Below are 24,000 nucleotides of genomic sequence, written 5' to 3' on the forward strand. Positions count from 1 at the left end.
AAGAAACCTGAACAGGCAATGTCTTGCAATGAAAATTTCACTCGTTACCAGAGTGAAGAAAGTAACACACTAATGTGAGCAAGATACAAGAATGAGATGGGGAACAGATGCACACACAGGGAGAGGGAAGCAGAAGTAATGAGGACAAGAAAGTAGGGGAAAAAGAGAAAATAGATGACGAGCAAAGAGGAACTAACATTCTTTCAGTACAGTAATTGTCTCCCCGCTTCAATTCTTAGGCTCGGCTCCTCTCTCTCTCTCTCTCTCTCTCTCTCTCTCTCTCTCTCTCTCTCTCTCTCTCTCTCTCTCTCTCGCTCTCTCTCTACTCTTCATGCACTTCCCTTCCACACACACACACACACACTTGACATTCATCCGAATATAAACATTTTACGCACTTGAAATAAAGAGGCAAGTAAATTGTATGCTTTCAGAGTATCATATGATTTGAAAAGCAATAATGTTGAAAACAGTGAGTCACCTTCTTAGCGTTATAACTTCATCGACGTTCTCTCTCTCTCTCTCTCTCTCTCTCTCTCTCTCTCAGCCGCTACGCTCTAAGCCAAGTACCTATACTGAGTCTACCTGTACCAATAAAAGTGGCCTATGGGCACCTTCAAGCCGGTAGGCCTAGCAGGTGTAGGCCTAAGGACATTTACCTGTGTGAAATATCGTAAGATGTAATGTTTTTAGGAAACCTAAAAAAAAAAAAAAATAATAAAAGTCACGTATTTCACAGGACCTATACTTCCTGTAAATATGCGTTTCTTGAAAGCATACTGCCTTAGTCTTATGACACTCCTTACGGCTATTTGATCGCAATCATTTATTTATTTGCTCATCCGCTTATCCATATCTCTTATCTCAGTATATTTTTCTTCTCCTCGCCCAACTAAGCAAGTCACTGGCCTTGTCCCTTGTTTTGTATGAACGTGTGCTTACAATAATAATAATAATAATAATAATAATAATAATAATAATAATAATAATAATAATAATAATAACACGGGTAAACTGAAGTTATGTTATTTAAAGGAACACCCAGAGTACTTTAATGAAGTTATAGCTACTAAAATAAGACAAAGTGAAATATTCAAGCTAATTCTAATTAACGTTGATGAATGAACTAATTAGACAAATACATAAATAAATAAATAAATGGATAAGTAAGTAAATGATAATGAGTAAATAAATAAATGGATAAGTAAGTAAAGAGAATATCGCCTACCCATAAACGCATCACAGCACAGGTGTGACTCACCTCAGCAATCGTCTTCTTCGCATCCCTTAAATAAAGGACCTCGGAGACAAAGAAAAGGGAGGAAAAAGGGTTGTCCTAAAATTAACAAGCCAGTAAAATATACCCACACGAAAGGAGCCACTCCCACCTCACGACATATGGGGCTACTGTGTCTCTTTCGTATCGTGGGGAAAGTTATAGGTTTCCAAGGGAACATTTTCACTATTTTTTTTTTTTAACGGTTGATCTAGGCTTAAGAGAAAGGACGAAAGTTCCTGTTGTTAGTTTCTAAAATTAGAAGATATAGTATGTAATGTTTTATATAATCACTCAATACCTACATTACATACACACACACATATACATATATGTATGTATGTATATATATGAAGATAAAAGGTCCACAAAACACTATTTTAACGTTCTGTGCTCCTCAAAATATATGGTTGCGACGTTAAAATAGTGTTTTATGGGCCTTTTCTCTTCATATTAGACTGTTGTATTACAGTAAAAAAGATATACTATATATATATATATATATATCTATATATCATATATATATATATATTATATATATATATATATATATATATAAACTGATATGTGTGTATATACATACATATATTTAATTCTTCGAAGCATTGTGTTTTGTCGTAGTATTCGTCGGTCAGTCTCGAGTCTACTAAAGATTGCCATTCGGAGCGAAACCGCTGCTCCCTGGGTAGCATCCCGATCTAATTCATATGCAGAACGTCGTCTGCTAAATTACAGTAGTCAGACCTTCTAGGGACGTTTCTACTATGGCCACCCTTCAAGTAGTAGTAGACTGGTCGGCGGGCGCGAATCTCAGGCGCCCCAAAACTACTTTCTACAGGTTCTGAAGATACATTAAACGTATACGTTGAGAGAGAGAGAGAGAGAGAGAGAGAGAGAGAGAGAGAGAGAGAGAGAGAGAGAGAGAGAGAGAGACGCTTTCTACAAAGTTCTCATCAGACACTGATGAACATCGAGATTACTACGACGAACACAAACGGCCATTTCGCTCCATGAAATTATAATCATCAGTCGTTTTGTTTACAGAATCGTGATCTTGTGATGAATTCCGGACAACCAGAATCTCACATTTGACACCGATTCGACATTATGGAATGTTGGAAATTATTTTCATACGAAAAATCTTCATGACGTAGGTAAGTATATATATATATATATCTATATATATATATTATATATATATATATATATATCTATTACATATACTATTATCAATTCCAAGCTACAAATGTCCTTTGATATCTAAATTCACTTTAACCTCCCAAATGATATTTTCATATATGTACCGAAGGGGAATTTTTTAGTTGATAATAATTTCGTCCCCCCATGGGATCGAACCACCGTCCAAGTGGACGGGGACGAAATCAGGACAGTCAGTGACGCTATCCAATAGCGTCACTGACTGTCCTGATTTCGTCCCCGTCCATCCACTTGGACGGTGGTTCGATCCCATGGGGGGACGAAATTAATTATTCTACTAAAAATTCCCCTTCGGTACATATATGAAAATATATCATTTGGGAGGTAAAGTGAATTTAGATATTAAAGGACATTTGTAGCTTCAATTGATATATAAATGGATCACGGTTCGATGTGATAATTATTCATATATATATATATATATATATATATATATATATATATATATATATATATATATATAAATTTCTTATCGTTTGTTTAGCATTAAAAATGATAAAATAGACTTGGGGATTATCACTGCAAAATCGTAAGCATTTGAGCAAACACCAAACTCAATCTACGTTACGTACCGTATCATGAGTATCACTGTGAAATAATAAAACTTTCTTATCGCGACCGCAGGATGAAACTGATAAAACGAAAACTAATAAAGGTTGCTCATTATCACAGTGCAAACACCTTCAAGTGGGAATTTCTCAAGTTTGGGTGAATGCGAAAAGTAATCCACATTACGTAACGCGTCCTCCTGCCCTGTCTGAGCAGAAAGCAGAAACCTTCCATTTGAACTAACACTGCTAAGAGGGACTCGGTTACATACACTGGGTAAAATTTTGGGTACAATCTCATGTCAGTCGCGGTCGACAAAGCAGAAATTAAAATGAGTCGCGTATCTTACTTTTTTATTTATTTACTCATTTTTTTTTTTTACAAATGTCAAGCAAAATTTATGAAAACCTCACTTCACTTTCTAAGCAACCATATAGCGCAGAACTAAACTGATATTATAAAAAAACCAGTCACATAAATTTAACAGATGCTTAATATTTTCCTAATAACATTCTTATCATTACCACCTCTACCAATAATAATAAAATTTACGATTATCCTTCCCAAACGACAAACATCATCTCACTATTACTACTTCTACAACTAATAAAAATAATCAAAATGATAATCACAATCTTTATCCTTTCTGAACAACAATGATCACAATCACTTCACCCTGAGCAACTGCCTTCATCCCATCAGTCACACCAGCCAAAATGACTTTCACTCGGGGGAGGGTGGGAGGGAGGGTAAACAGATGCTGCTGCCACCGGCGACCCAAGATATGGACAGGGTATAATGTACCTGTGTGACTCATCCAGCAACGCGTCAGGTCAGCGTCCAAGAGTCAGGCAGGAGAGACCGACCACCACAGCAGCAGCCCATCACCACCTCCTACACTACAGTATGCTGGGGCCGGCATCATCTGTGCATGAACTGGTTCATGACTAAACGACCTGCCTCTCCGCTGGCGACCTTTTGCAGTGGCTCGATACGGGAGGGGGAGGGGGAGGGGGAGGACGCAGGGAGGGGGAATAGGGTGTGCAGAGGGATTGTCAACAGGTGTGCCCCTCTGAAGTACTTCAAAACAGAAATGAACAATTATCTCTCCACTCCCCTTCTTCATTACGTTGCTCCTCGCCTCAATGCAGTATGCGTCTGAAGTTCGTTCGTGCATCTGCTTGCCTGCCTGTCTGTCTGTCTGTCTGTCGGTCTAGTACACAAATGTGTTTGCTGTGCAAATGCCATTTTCATTTTGTGCAATCATCTAATCTCGTGCAATCAGGTCGTAAAGGATAAATTCCTGTCAAAGTCAATTTGCAGCGCAATAAAAGGGTGGATGGACTAACTGGCATTTCTCTCTCTCTCTCTCTCTCTCTCTCTCTCTCTCTCTCTCTCTCTCTCTCTCTCTCTCCGCAACAAAGACGACTGACCCTACCGACGGTCACGAAAAAACTTGTATAAATCTTATGAATTAACACTTGTCTCCCACTTCCTGTTAAGAAATTTCTTTCCCTCTTTCTCCGCACCCAAACATTTCTCCGTCCGTTTCGCATCCTTCAGCATCCATCATCTCCTGCCCCGACCCACTTAACAGTCAAAACATTATATAAGATGCAACTCCCTTTTTAGGGGGGAAGGGGGAACGACCCTTGAGCCCAAAGTAGGCCGCCAAGGTGATTCGGCAAAGACTGCAGTACGATACGGTAGCGAGAACTGTCTCTTTGCCGTATAATATAACTAGTAATCACAATACCGATATATAATTGGTTCTTCACATCTGTAGAGAGAGAGAGAGAGAGAGAGAGAGAGAGGAGGAGAGAGAGAGAGAGAGAGGAGAGAGAGAGAGAGAGAGAGACTTTCGCTTAGCAAATAAAATGAGTAAATACGACGTTAACATTTTCGTCGTGACATTTACCAAGGTCTCCTTGGAGAGAGAGAGAGAGAGAGAGAGAGAGAGAGAGAGAGAGAGAGAGAGCTCTGCTTGATAAAGCAAAAACCAGTATAGGAGAGAGAGAGAGAGAGAGAGAGAAGACAAGAAGAAAACGAAATTGAGCCTAGAGAGAGGCTAGTGCATTGGAGACTCCATAGAGAAGAGAAAAGGAAGCTTTTTAAGAAGTCAGAGATTGTTTGACGAGTCAGGTGTCAAGGATTCTTCTTTTCAAAATATATCTGCTAATTCTTATATCAATGATTCTTCTTATCAAAATATATCTGCTAATCTTTATATCAAGAATCCTTCTTGTCAAAATACATCAGCTAATTTTTATTTCAAGGATCCTTCTCGTCAAAATATATCTGCTAATCTTTATATCAAGGATCCTTCTCGTCAACATATACCTGCTAATTTTTAAATCAAGGATCCTTCTCGTCAAAATATACCTAGTACTTATTTTTTTATCATACTCGTCGTAGTCTCCTTACTTAAGGAAAAAGTTTCGTAAATACAGGCAGTGTAAACAATAAGCATCATGTGACAGGATTAGGAGATACTTTCAACTCAACACCTTTTATATTGAGATGATCATGACAAGAACAAGACATGACAGAGCAGTTTAATTGCATCATGACGTCACGCAGGAGGAGAGGACAAGCATCACTGGACTTCCAAGAAAGGACTCTGAGGAACCTCGAACAATGACGCAAACGTTCAGTAACACGAAGAGCTGAAAACTGCCCACTCACCTTGGCCAAACAGGTAATTCGTTTCCAGGTAATTGTACGAACTCCGCCAGCACGTTTCCAAACAAAACCATTAGTATGGAGAGCTAGGTGAGAGACTGTCGCTGGAATCTATATCAAACGTACGACCTTTCCTTTTTAATTTATGACTCGAAGACCTGACGGATCAAGTTGTCGATAAAGCGATTTTCGTGTGAACGGATTTCGCAGAAATCGTAATCCGACATTCAAGTGGAATATTATAAAAGTTTGAGTATTATAAGTGCCAAGCGATGTCCGATTATTTTCACATAGGTTTAAGGGCATTTCTTATGTAATTATATTGTTTTCGATACCAATTACTATGTATATGTCAATAATCAGATATGACGATTGCCAAGACAGGTTTTTTTTATTTATAAAAAAAAAGCTTATCTAAAACGCATCGAAATTCAGAACCAACTTACACTTTCTTTCTGATATTTTAATGCAAATATTACTATCCACATATCACCATATTCTCATTGGAAAAAACTGAATTGACGTCCTTCGTTAACAAATTGTCCACTGATTTACTTAAGTACGAATGGTCTTATTACTGAACCGTTGCCAAATCTCTAAGGATCAATCAGTTGCATAATAAGGGTACCATTGCAGCAGTAACAGATATGCACGCACGGGGGAGGACTTGAAGGGGCAAGATGTTGCAATCAGTGAATGAGCAATTTGCAATGAGTGCATCCACTTTTCTCATCGAAATCCCAATTCGCTGAGAGAGAGAGAGAGAGAGAGAGAGAGAGAGAGAGAGAGAGAGAGAATCCCGTAGTTCATATTATTACCATTGAACCACCTTTCCACTTTTAGCATGGAAACGGGGGAGAGAGAGAGAGAGAGAGAGAGAGAGAGAGAGAGAGAGAGAGGAGGGGGCGATAGGAGAGGGGGGGGGGGTTGTTTAAGGTGCAGGTGGCATATCGTTATTCACTCAAACCACTTTTCCACTTTTCTCATTCCAACTCAATGATTTCACCAAACCAACCGAAGACCTCAAAAGCGCCCCGCAATTATCCAAGATGGAAAGACCCCGACAGCAATAGGAGGATTTGAGTAAACATGACAGATGGAAGGGGGTGAGTGAGGGGGTGTGGGGAGGTAGGGACGACCACCACTTGAGGTGAGATAAACCAATAAACTCGAAGTGGTAAATTGTTACACTTCAAACCATGAAATTGATTATTTTGCCCATATGACGATTTGACTTAAATTATCTGGGCGTGACTAAACGCGTCATATTTCTTGACCATCAAAATGCACAGCAAAATGGGTTAGTCACATATCTTTTAAAAAGTTGCAGCAACAGACTTCTTTGAATCTACTGTTTACTTTCTAGTTCTTGCTAGATGACTCACTATCAACGGCAGGGCGTGGAAATGGACGCGGATTTGAAACATTTAATATAAATGACATTTTAGTAAGGTCCAGAAAAATAACTGGCCAGACTATCTTACCTATAAAACTGTCATACATTATTCATTGACTGAGCTCACTCCACTAGGAAAATAATCTTTCCTCTTTACATGAACGGTTACGGTAATCTCCTCTGACTAACACTAAAAGAAGTTAAGACAGAAATTTATGGTGACACCACCCTCTTTAAACAGTCGTAAATGACATTAACAATTATCATTAACTCACGTCTTCGTAGAAATCCTACTCACCGTAACGCATCCTCGTGGAATAGAAAATATTGTAGTAAACACAAACACACACCGAGACTTCAAGCGGTGTAAAAGTCGATCCACTGGTCAACAATATCCTTCCTAAACTGCTGTCCAAACACCTGCACGTAGACGAGCAGAGTTGAGAGCGCGAGCGCGTTAATTCAGTACTGAGAAGAGGAAGCTACTGACACCAGCACCCTCTCTCTCTCTCTCTCTCTCACACACTCACACACACGAAGCGACGACTGGGCCTGGCACCCGTGGGTCGTCTTCTTAACGACTGACTGAACTGAGCTAGTAGTTCCCGGGAGAAACACAGCAAGTCACCAACACTAGTAGATAGCGTCCTCCCCAAGACTGACTCTTGCACTCTCTCACTCTCTCTCTCCCGCCGGGGACCCTCCCCTACATACCCGCAATGCCACGCTACGATATGCCGGGCCACGCCATGCCCTACCACAGCCGCGGACCTTTCCCTCCCGGTGGTATACCCCCCCAAACCCTTTCCCCTCCATACCCCCTCCGCGCGAGTGCCACCACTATGGCATCACTCTCCTCTACCACTACAGCCGCCACCTGACACAGTAACAGTGAATGGCCCTCTTTATGTAAGGCCTCCAGTGTCCCCAGTTACCATCATAACATTTCTTGACTGCCACGAAACGAGAGAGAGAGAGAGAGAGAGAGAGAGAGAGAGAGAGAGAGAGAGAGAGAGAGAGATACGATGTATGTCCCAAAATTAATGTGGTAATTTAAATCGTGATCACAATTATGTTATTTCAAATCACAGCCATATCTTCGTTGAGTCCGCAAAACACTTACTGTGTAATTCCCGTTAGGAACCAATACATACTACAGTCGTTCATAAAAAAATCTTTTGCTAGTGAGAATTACTTCATAAAATCATAATTACGCTTCAAAATGAGGATGACTGCATAAATCAAAGAAAAAATGTCCACAAAAAAACTTTTGTTTGTAGAATGTACGAAATATAACCAAGGAAAGCGAAGGGAAACATCAAGCCAAATAAACAAAAATGACACCAACCCCATTAAAAGCTCCTTAATCTTAATAGACCTTGCTATGAAACCATCGCCCCTATTATCCCCCTGTTGTGAGAAAGCCAAAATGAAATTAAAACCTACGATCTCAGTGACATCATCACTTCACTGCTGCTGTACACAACCAAAACGTTTGAACTCTTTCGATGAAGGTGCAAATTAAATTAAGATCTTACTTCTTACAGCTTCTTAACAATACTTATGAAACGTTAACAGACTGGGAAAAAAAATGTGACCTTAATAATATCGTAACATCACTTGCAATTTGCTAATAAAGTAATGATACGATCTTAACAACATCACGGCATCAATCGCAAAGCCCGTATATTAAATTTTTTTATCTTAATTATATTATAACTTCTCTCACAAATAACTTGATTATCAAATCAGGCAATCTTATGACGGTTTGGCTGGTTCAAGGTTAGTAAGCACCATAAACTCAATGGTCATTGGTACGAGTATGAACGGAAGACCAGCGTTCTTGCTAACATAAAAAAAATCAATCACGAAGAACTTCCAAAGCACAGTGTTGTAATCTTGTAACTCCGTAACACCACTCACGCAGGACTTGAAAATTAAAAACGAGCATCTCTGGGACGGCATAACCTCACTCGGTTTGTAAACAAACCGAAAGGGGAGGACTCTTACCGAGAATTTACAACAGCCAACAAGCTACGCATAACATTGGGTTTCTTGAAACGATGATCTTATCATCAGCTCTAGTCGATGCCTTCGCTAGAGCCCTCGCACCAGTGGAAGTAAACAATACAGACGATACTAAGATTCCTTCATAAAATGACGGGAGCTGAAGGCCTTAGTTGTTGTATCGGTAGTTTGTGGTAATAAATACGTCCACTTTACCAATATCCTACGATGCAGACTATAAAGCGATGACTCCAAATGTCGCCAAGCCTTGTTTTCAAGTTTGGCAGAATGGTTTGTTTTGTCGAATTTGCCTTCAAAGTCACGAAGTCCCAATGGCAGAGGTGATCCTGATTATCAAAGAAGGAAAAATGCGCTGAAGTTTCTTCGGCGCAATCGAGTTTCTGAACAGCTGTATGAAACTCTCAGCCGCGGCCCATGAAACTTTCAGCCACAGGCCGGTGGTGGTCTATGTTGTTGGCAACCATAGCGGTGCCAGACCCACGAACATGGCGAACTTTGACCTTAAATAAAATAAAAACTACCAAGGCAAGATGGCTGCAATTTGGTATGTTTGATTACTGGAGGGTGGATGATCAACGTACCAATTTGCAGCCGTCTAGACTCAGCCGTTTTTAAGACCTGAGGACGGACAGAAAAAGTACGGACGGACAGACAACTAGCCATCTCAATAGTTTCTTTTACAGATAACTAAAAACGCGTACCCTAATTGTAAGAACGCTTATATGAGCTCTGTTAATTAGCACCCCCCAAAATACCAACAATGCAGACAATGCAAAATGGAAACCAAGGATAATGGAACACCAGCTAGTAGCACTGAATAAGCCGATACAAAATACAAACCTTGGCTAATGGAATGTTAGTTTGGAAGTGTTGAATAAGACACACAATGAAGTGATGCAAACGAGGAGGAATGTGGATCTACAAGGACGACACACAATAGAAAAAGAACGTTACGTGAACCGACAACATGAATTACGCGTCTGTCAAACGCTGATGGGAGCTGTAATAAAAGTGTTAGGGAGCAAATTCATAAAGCGAAAGTAGAGAAGAATTATAATGATGATAACTGAACAACAGGAAATCTTGAATATCGCAACTGGACTATCGGAGTTAAGACATATTTTGTACGTATAAAGTGGTTTAATGTAATAACGATAAAAATAAGTGAAAAATGCTTATATGATGATTTTAATGATGACTTAGCAAAAAAAAAAATCAACAAAGCACATAAGCGATATGGAAATATGTCCAGTTGCAGGTAATATATATCTATATTTAAAAGAACAGAATCCACGATTTACAATGAAAAAAGCGAACCTGATATGAACGTAATAACGATAACCTGAAAGGAAAATTCAACAAAATATGATAAAACGGAAATGGGAAACGCTTGGATCACACAAATACAGCTGTTCAAAATAATATCAATAGTCTTAATGAACGGAAATACAAAAAAAAAATTAATAAGTAAAGATGCAAAGGCAAAAACGGAAACCAAAGTATAACGCGATCTAAATTAAACATCAACGAATACAAACCATATATATATATATATATATATATATATATATATATAGATATATATTATATATATATATATATATATATAAAAAATATAAGGAGCCAAGGAGGTAAAGATGCGGAAAAGCAAAGAAGCAAAAGGCCGAATTACCAGAGAATCCGAGGAGAAGTTTAAACGTGGCTGAACTCTCTCTAAAACTATCGGATTCCGAGCACTCTTTAATAGGGTGCTCAGCTGTTCTGCTTTCTTGAGCACGACAAAATCTTTTGGAGAGCACCGAAGCTGCAGATTGTAACAACATTCGAATTATACTATAATATGCATGATCTAGGACTAAAGGGATAGCTGTGAATATACATAATAATTTTAAAGCATTAATACTTGCCATGACAAGTTCAAAGACTCAGTAACGTCTTGCAGTCAGTGATGATCACCCTTCCAAGTACTGACCACATCGAAACAACGTTGGTCAAATTTGAATAGAAATGACATCTACAAATCGACGTTATATAAATATACATATATATATATATATATATATATATATATATATATATATATATATATATATATATATAAGAAGCTATATCTAATCGGGTTCTTAGAGTCAAAACATTCTTGTCAAAAGCGTCAGTGACTCCATGAGGTTTCTCTAAAATATATAAATATAATATATATATATATATATATATATATATATATATATATATATATATATATATATATCATTTTACCCTGGAAGAGTTCCTTCATTTATTAGAATCACTCTTTTATGCCCTAGAGAGGCCGAGTGGTATCGTCGGTATCATCCAACATGACTAATGAATCCCATAGGTTTGTCTAAGATTCGTCTACAAGCATGAGCAAAACAGCAACAGTTGGTTGTAACAATAAAAATTCGTTCGAGCACTGTGAGCATTAGAGTCTATAAAAAAAATAAAATAAAATAAAAAGTTCTCTTCTATATATATCTATTTCAGGTACCTACGGATTTAACATCCTTGAATGTAATGCGATTATGTTTAAATATAAAAACGGCAATGCAGATTACGGTAATGACAATTTCTGTTGTGTTAAAATAATTTTTGGTGCTTTTGAATACAAAAAACTAAGAAACAACATCACCTAAACATATAATAAAAAAAATAATAATAATAAATGCACCCAATTTTATCTACAAGAAACTACTACAACGTAAGACTTGATTTGAACTGAAGGGAAGATACAACATTTTTATTTTTGTTTCAAAAACAAATATGACGTCATTAAAAGAAAATTTCGCAGGCCAGGGTAACTGACCATTGTCATTTATTGATTAATGAATCACATCACAATCTGGCGTCACTCCAACAAAGGTCAGCGAGATAATACAAGATATGAGTCTTATAAAAGAAAGTGTTCTCATGAGATCATTTTGCACAGGTCGAAAGGAAATAAAACTGATTAAAAACTATTAAATAAAAAAAAAGACTTTTTATTTGCGATACATTACAAAGTAAAATAATATACAAGAATCAACTTAAAAAATAATTTTGAAAAATAAAATATAAGTACATTATCTATTGATATGTGTAGGCTATTTATATATTGTCTTTCAGCAAATGTAAATGCTCTCTCTCTCTCTCTCTCTCTCTCTCTCTCTCAGTAAAGTAAAATCCAAACGTTTTCAAATTATAACAGTGAAGGCTTTTCACTTTTGATATGTACATTCTATTCTTCCAAGAAAAAAATTTAATCCACGAATTCTTTGCATTACTGTACAGTAAGCTTTCACTTTTCAATATGTCTTTAAATATTTCAATTATCAGTGTTTATTTTTTTTCGACTTCCATTAGGGTAAGTTTCAAAGCACCGTCGCAACTACTACTTTCATTTCTACTGTTCAAAATACACATATAACAAAATAAAAATACATGGCATAATGAAGATTCAACATTAAGAAAAGAGAAAAAAATTAATGCTGCTCATTAAAGCATTTAAACTCTCATCCTACATCTCTCACGACTGAAGCAAAAATTCACAAATATCCTTTACTTAAAAACTAAAAATCCTTCAAGTTGATTACTAGCCATAATAGTTCGAATTATACCATTATATAACCAAAATAAAATAAAAAAAAGACCTTAAATCATTACTAAACAACTTAACCAACAAATCTCACATTTCCTTCGAAGATACGAAGTAACACTTTGTACAGAGAGCAGTAGACATTGCACAGGAAGCGAATCTCTTAGAAGTAAGAAATAAACGCAGAGGTTGCCACATGTTGCCTGAGAGGGTATCACGGTTTTACTTCGTCTACGAAGTCATGCTGTGGTGTACCCAAGGTCCTTTGAATATACTCCGAGAATATCTCTAAAGGACCTTGGTAGTACCAGAATGCGACTAAAGCACTGGAGCAAAGATAAAGACTGAAGCGTGTGCATCGCTAGAGTGCAGCGAAAAGCGTATAAAGGTGAAGCGTCATGGCGTCGCCGATGCAGCGTGCAGAGATAGAATTGAGATTCTAATGAGATTTCTCTGGAAGTTAATAGCTACAAAGATCATGTCTATAGTCGTGTTGAGGAGAGTTGCTACAGCAAATAGAGGGACCTTTAAGCATTGAGCGAATTCTAAGGCTGCGTTTACACCAAGCGAGTTGAGGCGAGTCGAGTTAAGACGATTCATAGTTAAGACGATTCATGGCTTCTTGAATCGCCACATTAATTCAAATGGGAGATTTCACACCAAGCGAGTCGTGTCATGCCGAGTCGAGTCGAGGCGAGTCAAGGCGATTCAGAGTCAGTGACTCGGGCGGACCCATTTTTTTCATCAGTCACGGCGAGTCGGCTGAGAGGTGAGCACTATGAATCCTTAAGAAAAGGGCTATTCTTTCCTCAGCTGAAAGTGCACGTCGGTAATGGGTGTTTTGCTTTCTTATGTAGGGTGCAGTTAACCACTAATATTTAAAATTGTTCAGTTGTCATTCTGAAGAAGGCATAAAACTTCTCTGGATTGTTTATCAAATCTGGGAAAAGATGTCTAAAGCTTCCAGACTCTGGCTTTTAAGCATTAACCTCATGAATCCATAATCTTTGACGCCTTCGCCTACTCCTTCGCCGCCTCAGCTACAGCAACACCGATATTTCAGCGACAGCGCTTGCATCCATTCTAGTCGCTGTTGAGCTTGATTCTGACTTTCTGACTCAGTCAGTGGGAACGGCGCTGATTCAATATGACTCGAGTCATATGACTCCGTCTTGACTCGACACGACTCGATTCGACTCGCTTGGTGTAAACGCAACCTTAATCTACACAGTATTGTCCGAAAATCATCCACCGACTCAATCAATCCGAAGATCACTGATCTGTAAGCATTCATACATAGGCCGTATTGCTCGAGGAGATTGCCTTTCCATTACATAATCCTACTCAGGCTTATACCCACCACTGGAAGCCTGAGTCTATCAAAGCCAAATATACAAATGTGCTGTATCTGTCTGGGTGTCATCGGATGAATTCCCGAGTCTTACGATTTTTATGGCCTTGCCAACTTTAAAATTGTCCAAATAGTTTCTGAGTCACGGAAAATCAACGCACTAATAAGAAATGTTTGAGGAAAAAAAGCAAAAGTTTTTTTTTAGAGGGGGGTGAACAAAAGTAGATAATATTTTTTTTTAGGGGGACCTCGTTGGGGAAAGGGTAGAAAGAAAGCAAAAGCAAAGAGCACTTTGATCCTAGCATATATATAAAAACTTGAAGACCGGACGTCCAAGAGGGATGGGGGTAGGGAGAATCCGCCCTACATAGAATAACCACCACCACCTCCTCAAGTCCGGTGGGCTCCTAGACCCGAATGCAATTCTGGGTGGGAGACTGCAAACACAGCTTACACGGGCAAAAAAAAAAAAAAAAAAAAAAAACTCTTGTACAAAATCATCCCACAAGATCGGCTCGTCAAGTCTACTTGCAAAAAATGTGACGTCATGTCAAATTCTCATGACACCACAGGAATCTTTTACTTATATATGTCCTTATATCTATATATGATTTACATGTCAGACTGAAAAATGATTTCGTATGTACATGCAATCCTTAAAGATTAATTCCCAAGCTAAAAATTATGAACTGGCCACCATTATAAAGCGTTTATTTCTGGGGATTGGTAGGTATCGTCACGCACAGTACATTCCACAGTAGAGATATGCACCGTACAAATATTTCAGAGTAAAAATTTTTTTTTTTACAAGGACTCACAAAGACATCCAGCATGCAATACTGAATATCTTTTTACTGAAGAATTTACTGTACTGAGCAAGACTAACATTCGCAATTCAATGGCTTCTGTGTAATGTTTCGAATTTGGCCAACACTTGTATTTAACCAATTCAGCGGCAATCGATTCATGCTTTTAATTCAGCCAACACTTGCATTCATTAAATGCGACAGTAGCTGATTCATGCTCTGGATTCGGGCAGTTTAACATCTGGAGGCAAAATCAGCGTCCATGCATACATCACTCGTATCAAACTGATAACGATTCAACTTGTCAGAGGCAACAGGAAGCTGGAGCCGATTATGGCCAGAGTGAAAAGACGCTACTCAATTGCCAATCGAGCAAAATTAAATTAAGTAGCATCAAAATAGCACAAAATAAAAGACATCATCATTCTAACGGGAAACATGAAAAGACTGCAGAAATCGCAAGTTGCTGAGGAGTTAAGCATAAGCAAGTAACTAGGAAATAAAAAAAGGAGAATATATAATAAAAAATCAAGTAGCAATAAAGTAAAAAGTGCAAAAGCTACCGTGCAGATAAGCGAGTACAGATAAGGAAGCCAAACAGTAAAGAAAAACTGATAAAAGTCCAAAAAGTTGCAAATAAAAAAACTACAGAGTCAGCGGCTGTGGATTCAAAGCAGCTGTTGCTAGTTGTTCTTTTGGCTGTGTTGTTGTGGCTGTTGTTCTGGTTTAATGGTTTGTTTCTCTGCTAAGCAGGGAAGCAACGGATTGGTTTAACTGTGACTACTTCGACTACCGGTCGAATTCTATTGCGAAGATCTGCAAGACCAAAACATAAAAAGCCGTCATAAATGGAACTTGGTTGGAACCTGGTTGGAACTTAGTTAAAACCTGGTTTGTAGCTACAAATCCCAACAGCTGAAGTGCTTTACTTGTTCAGGAACAAATTTCATGCATGTGAGATCACTTGTAAATCAGATACCGACGTTAAAAATAATTAAATAGTGTGGAAAAACACCATATTAATTGCAAAGTGTTAAAAAAATATAGCATATAAGTGCATGACAATTGTAATAAAACTAAATATCTACAATTAAGGAAAATAATAGAGCAAATTACTTAACAACTTAAAATAAAATAAAATTCTAAGTTATAAAAACCATGAAGAGTGATTAGACACCGAACATTCAACAAAATACCAACATTCAAACAAAATAACAGATGAAAATGTCTCTTTGAAACAACGAAATAAAAATAATTCTTTCAAAAAGTAATGATTAACTCATGAAAAAATCCTTTACGAAATGCCGACCAATTGACAAAAACCTTTGTTTCAAAAGCCCACTGGTCAAAAAAGGAAAACACCCCCATGATAAAATCACTTATAACACAACATTTTCGAGGAGTCCCTGAAAATTCAAAATACTCCACTCACGAGGCAATGACCAATTTATCAAAACCACACCTATACAAGGAGTGCTGGCCAATTTTTGAGAAGGAAATCACGCCATTTAAAATCAACTCGAATTGATGAACTTTACAGAACAGTTACACCTTAGCTTGACTGACAGACAATTATGTTATCAATTACAGTGACGGCCTGTCATGGCATATCCCATTCCCGTCAAATAATTAGAATAAGTTCCCAATTATTATAGGGGTTCTGTTTGCCAATTTCTACACGAGTGTCGTTGAGGAATGGGTTTGCAATAAGATCTCCTCCTGCCCTATTATTATTATTATTATTATAAACACCTACGGTCGAAAACTTGCTTGATAATTCGAGTTCTTCCATCGAATTCTGTAACTTAAGCATTCCAGTACAAAATAAAACACACACACACACACACAAACACACAAGTAAATAACAAATAAATTAACTTCTGAACAAGAGGGAATTCTGCGCTATAAGTTTTGAGAAAAAAAAATCAAAAGGAACACGATTCGGAACATATTTTCCTGTAAGTTCGTAATAATGAAAATACGGCTTTAAACTGGCATTTAAGGCATATAAATCAACAAAAGTCAGTTATTTCAGAAGAGATAAGTCACACCATTTGAATATCTAACGACATTCATTTGTCAGTACAGAATTTACCGCCATCAATTAATCTTCTCTGCTTTCCACCAAGTTCTTCCATGATTCGAAGAAATGATAAAGAGCATTTTCCTTCGGTAATATAACCTTCGGAAATACTCTTTAAATCCACGGTCTATCAAAGTTTTCCGCCTTACTTCAGCTTAAGTCAACTCCACAGAGAGAGAGAGAGAGAGAGAGAGAGAGGAGAATGAGAAATGATGAGAGAGGTGGACGGATGATTGAGAAGATGAGAGAGAGATTTCACGTTTAGTTTCAAGTTCACTACTAGAGAGAGACGAGAGAGAGAGGAAGGAAGATTGACGATGAGAGGAGGAGGAGAGGAGGGATTTTTCACGTTATGTTCAAGTTCCACTACTGAGAAGAGAGAGAGAGAGAGAGGAGTGAGAGAGAGAGACGATAGAGCGAAGATGAAAGAGAGAGAGAGCCATCTAAGTTTGTAAAAATTTTTTATTGAATAATGACACAAACAAACTTTACAGCACAAAACCGGAGACCACAACAACAAACAAATATCCTTCCCCTGAACACAAACAGCTCTCGCGTAACACATCGTGACTCAACAGTTACAAGAAACATTACATTTTGTGTAACAGGACGGGAAAACGATTTATGTCCGTCGAGGACGCAAAATTAGGATGAAATGAATTCATGGGAGATAAGACGCGTTGCCAGAGGAATATCTTGCATGATAATGGGATTTTAACACGACGGACATGGAATAAATTCCATGAACGACTTGAAATCACGGGACGATTGGTGGAAGATGAACTATAAACGATATATATATAATATATATATATATATATATATATATATATATATATATATATATATATATATATATATATATATATATATATATATATATATATATTTCTCACTAATGCAAATGACACACTGACACCAAGTAATGACACAGGCCCAGTTAAACTAATTTTTACATAGCTATCCTACTTAAAAAAAAAACACACACACACACATTAACCAACTTGAACTGACCAAGATATTTATGAGCAGCGCCAAGAAAAACACAAGAGGCGTCACCTTAGTTAAAATATTATCTGCTAGTACAGAGGACAACACACAGAAACACGAGCTGTGGAGAAAATAACTACGGGCAACAAAGGCTTCAAAATACAAGTCAGTCGTAGCCATGAGGTCATAAGAGGCTGGAGAAGTGACCCAATAGGTCATACAGGGAAAATAACAACGCGAAAGACGTAAACATCAGGATTTCCTACAGGACGTCTGGACAAAGATGAATCCTTCTTGGTTTTCCCCGCAAGTCATGCGCGTCCGTCACTGGCAACTTTCTATGGAATATCAAGCCCGTTAACAAAGAATTCATTTTTAACAGAATACTGTCTTTACGTTTTCAATCAGCTTTTCTCAGAGTGCGTTATAATATTTTTTGTGTGTCATATGAAGCCTTGGCACCCCACGATGAATATTTAATTCAATGAGCAATAGTATATGGATTTTATTACGGTACTTATAAACTTTTATATTCTTTTAACAAAGCGATTCATTTAAAGTAACTGACAATATACTTATGTATGAATGTGTTATGTACTATGTATATATGTATATATAGATATACAAATATATATATTTATTATATATATATTATATAATATCTATATATAAAATATATTATATTAGATAATAAATATATAATATATAATTTTTCTTGTTTTTTTTATATATATAGATATATATAATCATGGAGAGAGAGCGAGAGGACAGAGAGAGAGAGAGGAGAGAGAGAGAGAGACGTAGATTTCAAAGATGGTACTACTAATAAGGGTGTGTTCATTGCCCTTGATATCTAGAAACGAAGAAACTCGACATCCTCAGCCGAGGATGAATGAGGACGGAAATTCCTGGCTTGTCTCGGGGCATCTAGGAAGGGCGAAACCACTTGCTCCTTGACCTATCGGGGCCTGGTGATCGAAACCATAAAATCTTACTTGACTCAAAGCGCCATTAATTTACTATCACAGCTTCTATAAGTAGGTAATTATAAGAAAGTCAATGAGAGAGCGAGAGAGAGAATTTCGGCTTGGTAAAATTCAGATTGCCGTAAAGTCTTTTAATAATATTATTATTATCATTTATTATTATTATTATTATTATCGAGTAACATTAAAGTTAAATTAGATATGATACTGTGAGAGAGAGAGAGAGAGAGAGAGAGAGAGAGAGAGAGAGAGAGAGAGAGAGAGAGAGAGAGAGAGAGAGAGAGAATTTCGGTTTAGTACAACTAAGACTGCAGTAAGGTTTTTTTTTTTCTACATTACCGGGTAATGAGCAAGTCCGATTACATGTGTGTGAGAGAGAGAGAGAGAGAGAGAGAGAGAGAGAGAGAGAGAGAGATATTAAAAGTACGAAAGAACTAACGAACAATTCTAACTTCTGGGGAAGTTAGCTTTGGTTAGAACCGTGGTAATTTCAGTGATTAATCAAGTTAGCTTCCGTTTTTGCATCCATAAAATTTGCTATATACCGCCTAAGCCTCCTTAGAACAATAGGATAGAGCAGTTCAAGAAATTATTAGTAAACTTTTTCTTTTTGCATACATCAATTTATATATATAAAAAAATCAGGTCTTGAAATTAAGTTATAATAAAAGCAAATTTTTTTCCCTAATTCATCTGTACATTAAACCAACATAATCAACCTGACTTCAACAAACCCGTTTACATCTTTTCCTTAAGTTACCAGCGTCTTCTCCGTCGTCATTTGAATAGTTTCCTCAATTCAAGTTCCTGCAATTACAACAAGGCTACATCACCTGACTTCCGCGAATCCACCTGCACCTTTTTCCTGGAGTGGTCGGAAGAAGAATGCGTTCATAAGCACAACTTTTCCTCAAGAGCAAGCAGCGACTGGAACCAGCCTCAGGAAACCTACAGCTTCCGCTATCTTTTGACGTCACCACGTTTTATGATCTCATCGATGCCCCATATCTTGACATTTTCATCTAACGCGGTTAAAGGAATAACTATGCATACAAATGCACATATACGTCACAAACACGTTTTAAAATTTCAAATTTGAACAGAAATACCAATTGTCATTCATATTAACAAATGCATAACCAAATCGACTCAAAAATGACACCAATACAGCCAGCACGCGAAAAACTTGTATATCATAAATGTGTGTTAGCATAATGTGAACAGAAACACAAAATTGTTAACTCGAAAATCAAGGGGAAAATCCCTAACCATTTTTACCCAAAGGATGGATTCGAAAATTCAATCTTCTATGCCTAATAAATTCAAATAAACACTTATAGAAAAACCTGTCTGAAAGTAAGGCATAAAGAAACCCATACACACACACACACACACACACACACACACACGTGCCTTCCCTTCCGGTTTGACGAAAAGGCAAAAGCTGAAAAGGGGCATGGTTGTTTTACGAAAGCCTCCGCAGCGCCTACTTACTGAGAAGTAAAAAAAAAAAAAAAAAAAAAAAAAAAAATAAAATGAAAAAAAAAGTAAAAGAACTATCTGCTGATGGCTGAGTCAAGAGTCATAAAGGATGACTCACGCTGGTGTTGCTCATAACAGAGTCTTTCTTTGCCCTGGTTTTCCATTAGCGTGACCACAAAGGTCTTTGTCAGATTTTGTATTTTCCTTTATCTTAAAGTTTCATTGGTATGAAAAAGTACAATATCATACGACTTACAAGAATAACGATACTGACAATATACCATTGCAGCTCTATATCACATAATAAAAAAACCCTTGATATCAAAGCATAAGGAAATTGTGCTTGCTCATATGTATGTATGAGCATGCACGTAAGTAAACTTGATGGTAACCTATTAAGTAATCAAGCCACTACCTAATGATACCTCGTTAGAGTGTCACGCATATAAGTGATTAATATTTTTAGTAAAATAATATTTTAAAAATATGTTACCAGTATACGGTATCGTTACAATTCAGCATTTACAAGTAAAATAAATGATGAATGCATTTACAGGTCATACAACTTATGTCAAAATAAGATGTTCTCTTTAAATGCCTGATGGTAAAATCTGAAAATAAGAAATATGTATATATATAGTAATAAAACACCACAAACACTCCACATAAACTCTTTACACTGAATCATAAGTGAACTCTGGCATTCACTAACCCAAAGTGCTATTTTAATATACGTGCACCGCTGAAATCTAACTTCTAAAGAACGTGGTATTTGCCGCAATAGTATTTGTTTCCGAAATTACCTGACATTCGGAACGCGAGGAAAATACGGTTTGATAATAAACACAACTTTTTTACTGATAAAACGAAGTTATATTAATAATGAAAATAAGATTCACCTGTCATTAATAAATTAGGCCAGGGGTCACCTACATACAAAACGCATAAATATGCTTGCATAAAAACACAGGCGCGTCCATACATCTGTAAGCAATCATCTATGTAATTTTCATGAGTTAAGTAAGAAAGGCATAAAAGACTTAAGCACAAAATGATAGAACATGTTTGCATTATTACACTTGACATTTCTGCAGTAAACAATGGCTTCTGAACTTCTTGTAACCCTTATTCACTGTAGAATGAAAAGACGTACTAAGAAATAGGAAATCACACACACACACACACACACAAAAGAAAGTACATACACAACGTTAGACTTGAAATTAACAAATTTACGATCACCATGTGCAGTACAGCCCATATGCTCTAAAAAGATCCTTTTTAACATCGCTAAATACTCTCTAACAAAGTAAAATTGCCATTAAAAATATTTTTTTAATTAGATTTGATTACATTCTTCGCTAAAAAACAATTTCGGTTTATTATTTTCGTTTTCACTACCAACTAAAGAAGCCACTTCCTTAGCATAAAAATAACAGAGTAATAAAAGCGTTATTAGTTATTATTATTGAGAAGACGAACCATATTCATATGGAAAAAGCTCACAAACGAGGCCATTAACTTGAAATCCAAGCTTCCAAAGAATGTGGTGTTCATTCGAAAGACGTAACAGAGAGTAAATAGAAATACAGACAGGTGAGATCAGTTATTAGAAAAACAGATAAATTAACTAATATGCCGATTAAAAAAAAATGTTTCATTGGGCAAATTATGCATGAACAGACATAAAATGCCAAATATATTTTTTCCTCATTACACACCAACCAGCTCCCGCGAAAAAGAAGGAAAACTCTTCACTCGAGAACCACAAAAGCAAAAACAATATGGCAACTATAAAAACTATATGGCAACTACAGTAAGGTAACATACCCCACCACGTGGGCAAAAGACTCGGAAAACGAAAATCATCCAAGCCATTATCTTCTACTTATCATCACTTGATAAGGCACAAGAGAAGAAGCGTTACTAGTCGCTACCTGACAAGATGTACTATAGTTGCATTATGACAATGATGCTCTTGAAGCCCAGCGATGGGGCAATTTCAGCCATCCAATAGAGGGAGCTGGAGTGTTGGACCGCCAGATGGAAGAGAGGCAGCTCGAATAAGGGTAATATAAAAGGCGTGAAAAGTTGGTACAGCTCAGTGCCAAGGGGGCGATGCATACAACTTTCAGTAATGCCTAAGGATATACCACTTGATGTGTACTGACGGAAATACACAGACTATATGGCTGACGGCTGACAAAATAAAACTAAGAAAAGAAGGAACGTACGACAAGTTGAAAAGAAGAAAAGAACAACTGACAAAATACCGAGAAGACAAGAAGAAATCGTGACAATATAAAGAGACAGGAAGAAAGCACGAACAAGATAAAGAGAATAAAAGAAGAAATCGTGACAAGATTAAGAGAAGAGAAGATAGCTTCAAAAGATAAAGATAAAAGAAGAAAGCCTGACACGATAAAGAGAAGAAAAGAGGAAAACTCAACGAAAGAGAAGAGGAAGCGTGAAAAGATAAAAAGTAAAGAAAATATAACTAGAAAAAATCATGTTAAAGAGAAGAAAAGAAAGCACGCCACGATAGAGAAGAAATGAACAAAGCATGACAAGATAAAAAAATAAACAATTGACAAGATAGGAAAGAAAAGAAGAAAGCACTTTAAGATAAAAAGAAAAGAAAGTACGACAAGATAGCGATATGAAAAAAAGAAGAAAGCACGACAAGATAAAGCGAAGAAAAGAAAGTACGATAAGATAACGAAATGGAAAAAAGAAGAAACCACAAGATAAAGGAGAAGAAATGAAAGAACGACAAAAGAACGAAATGAAAAAAAGAAGAAAGCACAAGATAAAGAGAAGAAAAGAAGTACAAGATAACGAAATGAAAAAAATGAGAAAGCACAAGATAAAGAGAAGGAATTAATATATAAAATAACGACATAAAAAAAAGAAGAAAGCACGACAAGATAAAGAGAAGAAAAGAAAGTACGACAAATAACGAAATGAAAAAAGAAGAAAGCACAAACTAAAGGGAAGAAATGAAAGTATGACAAGATACCGACATAAAAAAAGAAGAAAGCACTAGATAAAGAGAAGAAAAGAAAGTACGACAAGATAACGAAATAAAAAGAAGAAAGCACAAGATAAAGAGAAGAAAAGCAAGTACGACAAGATAACGAAATTATAAAAAGAAAGCACAAGATAAAGAGAAGAAATGAAAGTACAGGATAACGAAATGAAAAAAATAAGAAAGCACAAGATAAAGAGAAGAAATGAAAGTACAGGATAACGAAACGAAAAAAAATAAAGCACAAGATAAAGAGAAGAAATGAAAGTACAAGATAACGAAACGAAAAAAAAGAGAGCACAAGATAAAGAGAAGAAATGAAAGTACAAGATAACGAAACGAAAAAAAAACAAGAAAGTACTAGATAAAGAGAAGAAAAGAAAGTACGACAAGACAACGAAATGAAGAAGAAGAAGAAGAAGAAAAGAAGATACCACGACACGACGAAGAAGAGTGTCCGAGACTCCAAGAGGACGAGGCATCCCGGGAAAGAGGCGCCGACGAAGAGAAAATGCACTTCGTTGTTATCTCTGTCT

General features: G+C 36.9%; 1 protein-coding gene across 10 annotated transcripts in view; it reads right to left on the minus strand.

Annotated features, from left to right (window-relative positions):
• LOC135200295 (ankyrin repeat and sterile alpha motif domain-containing protein 1B-like) overlaps positions 1-24,000 on the minus strand; it is a 262,918-nt gene that overhangs the window by 42,665 nt on the left and 196,253 nt on the right. The gene's annotated exons all lie outside the window — the stretch shown is intronic.

This window comes from Macrobrachium nipponense, chromosome 26, assembly GCF_015104395.2.
Source record: "Macrobrachium nipponense isolate FS-2020 chromosome 26, ASM1510439v2, whole genome shotgun sequence".
Lineage (NCBI taxonomy): Eukaryota > Metazoa > Arthropoda > Malacostraca > Decapoda > Palaemonidae > Macrobrachium > Macrobrachium nipponense.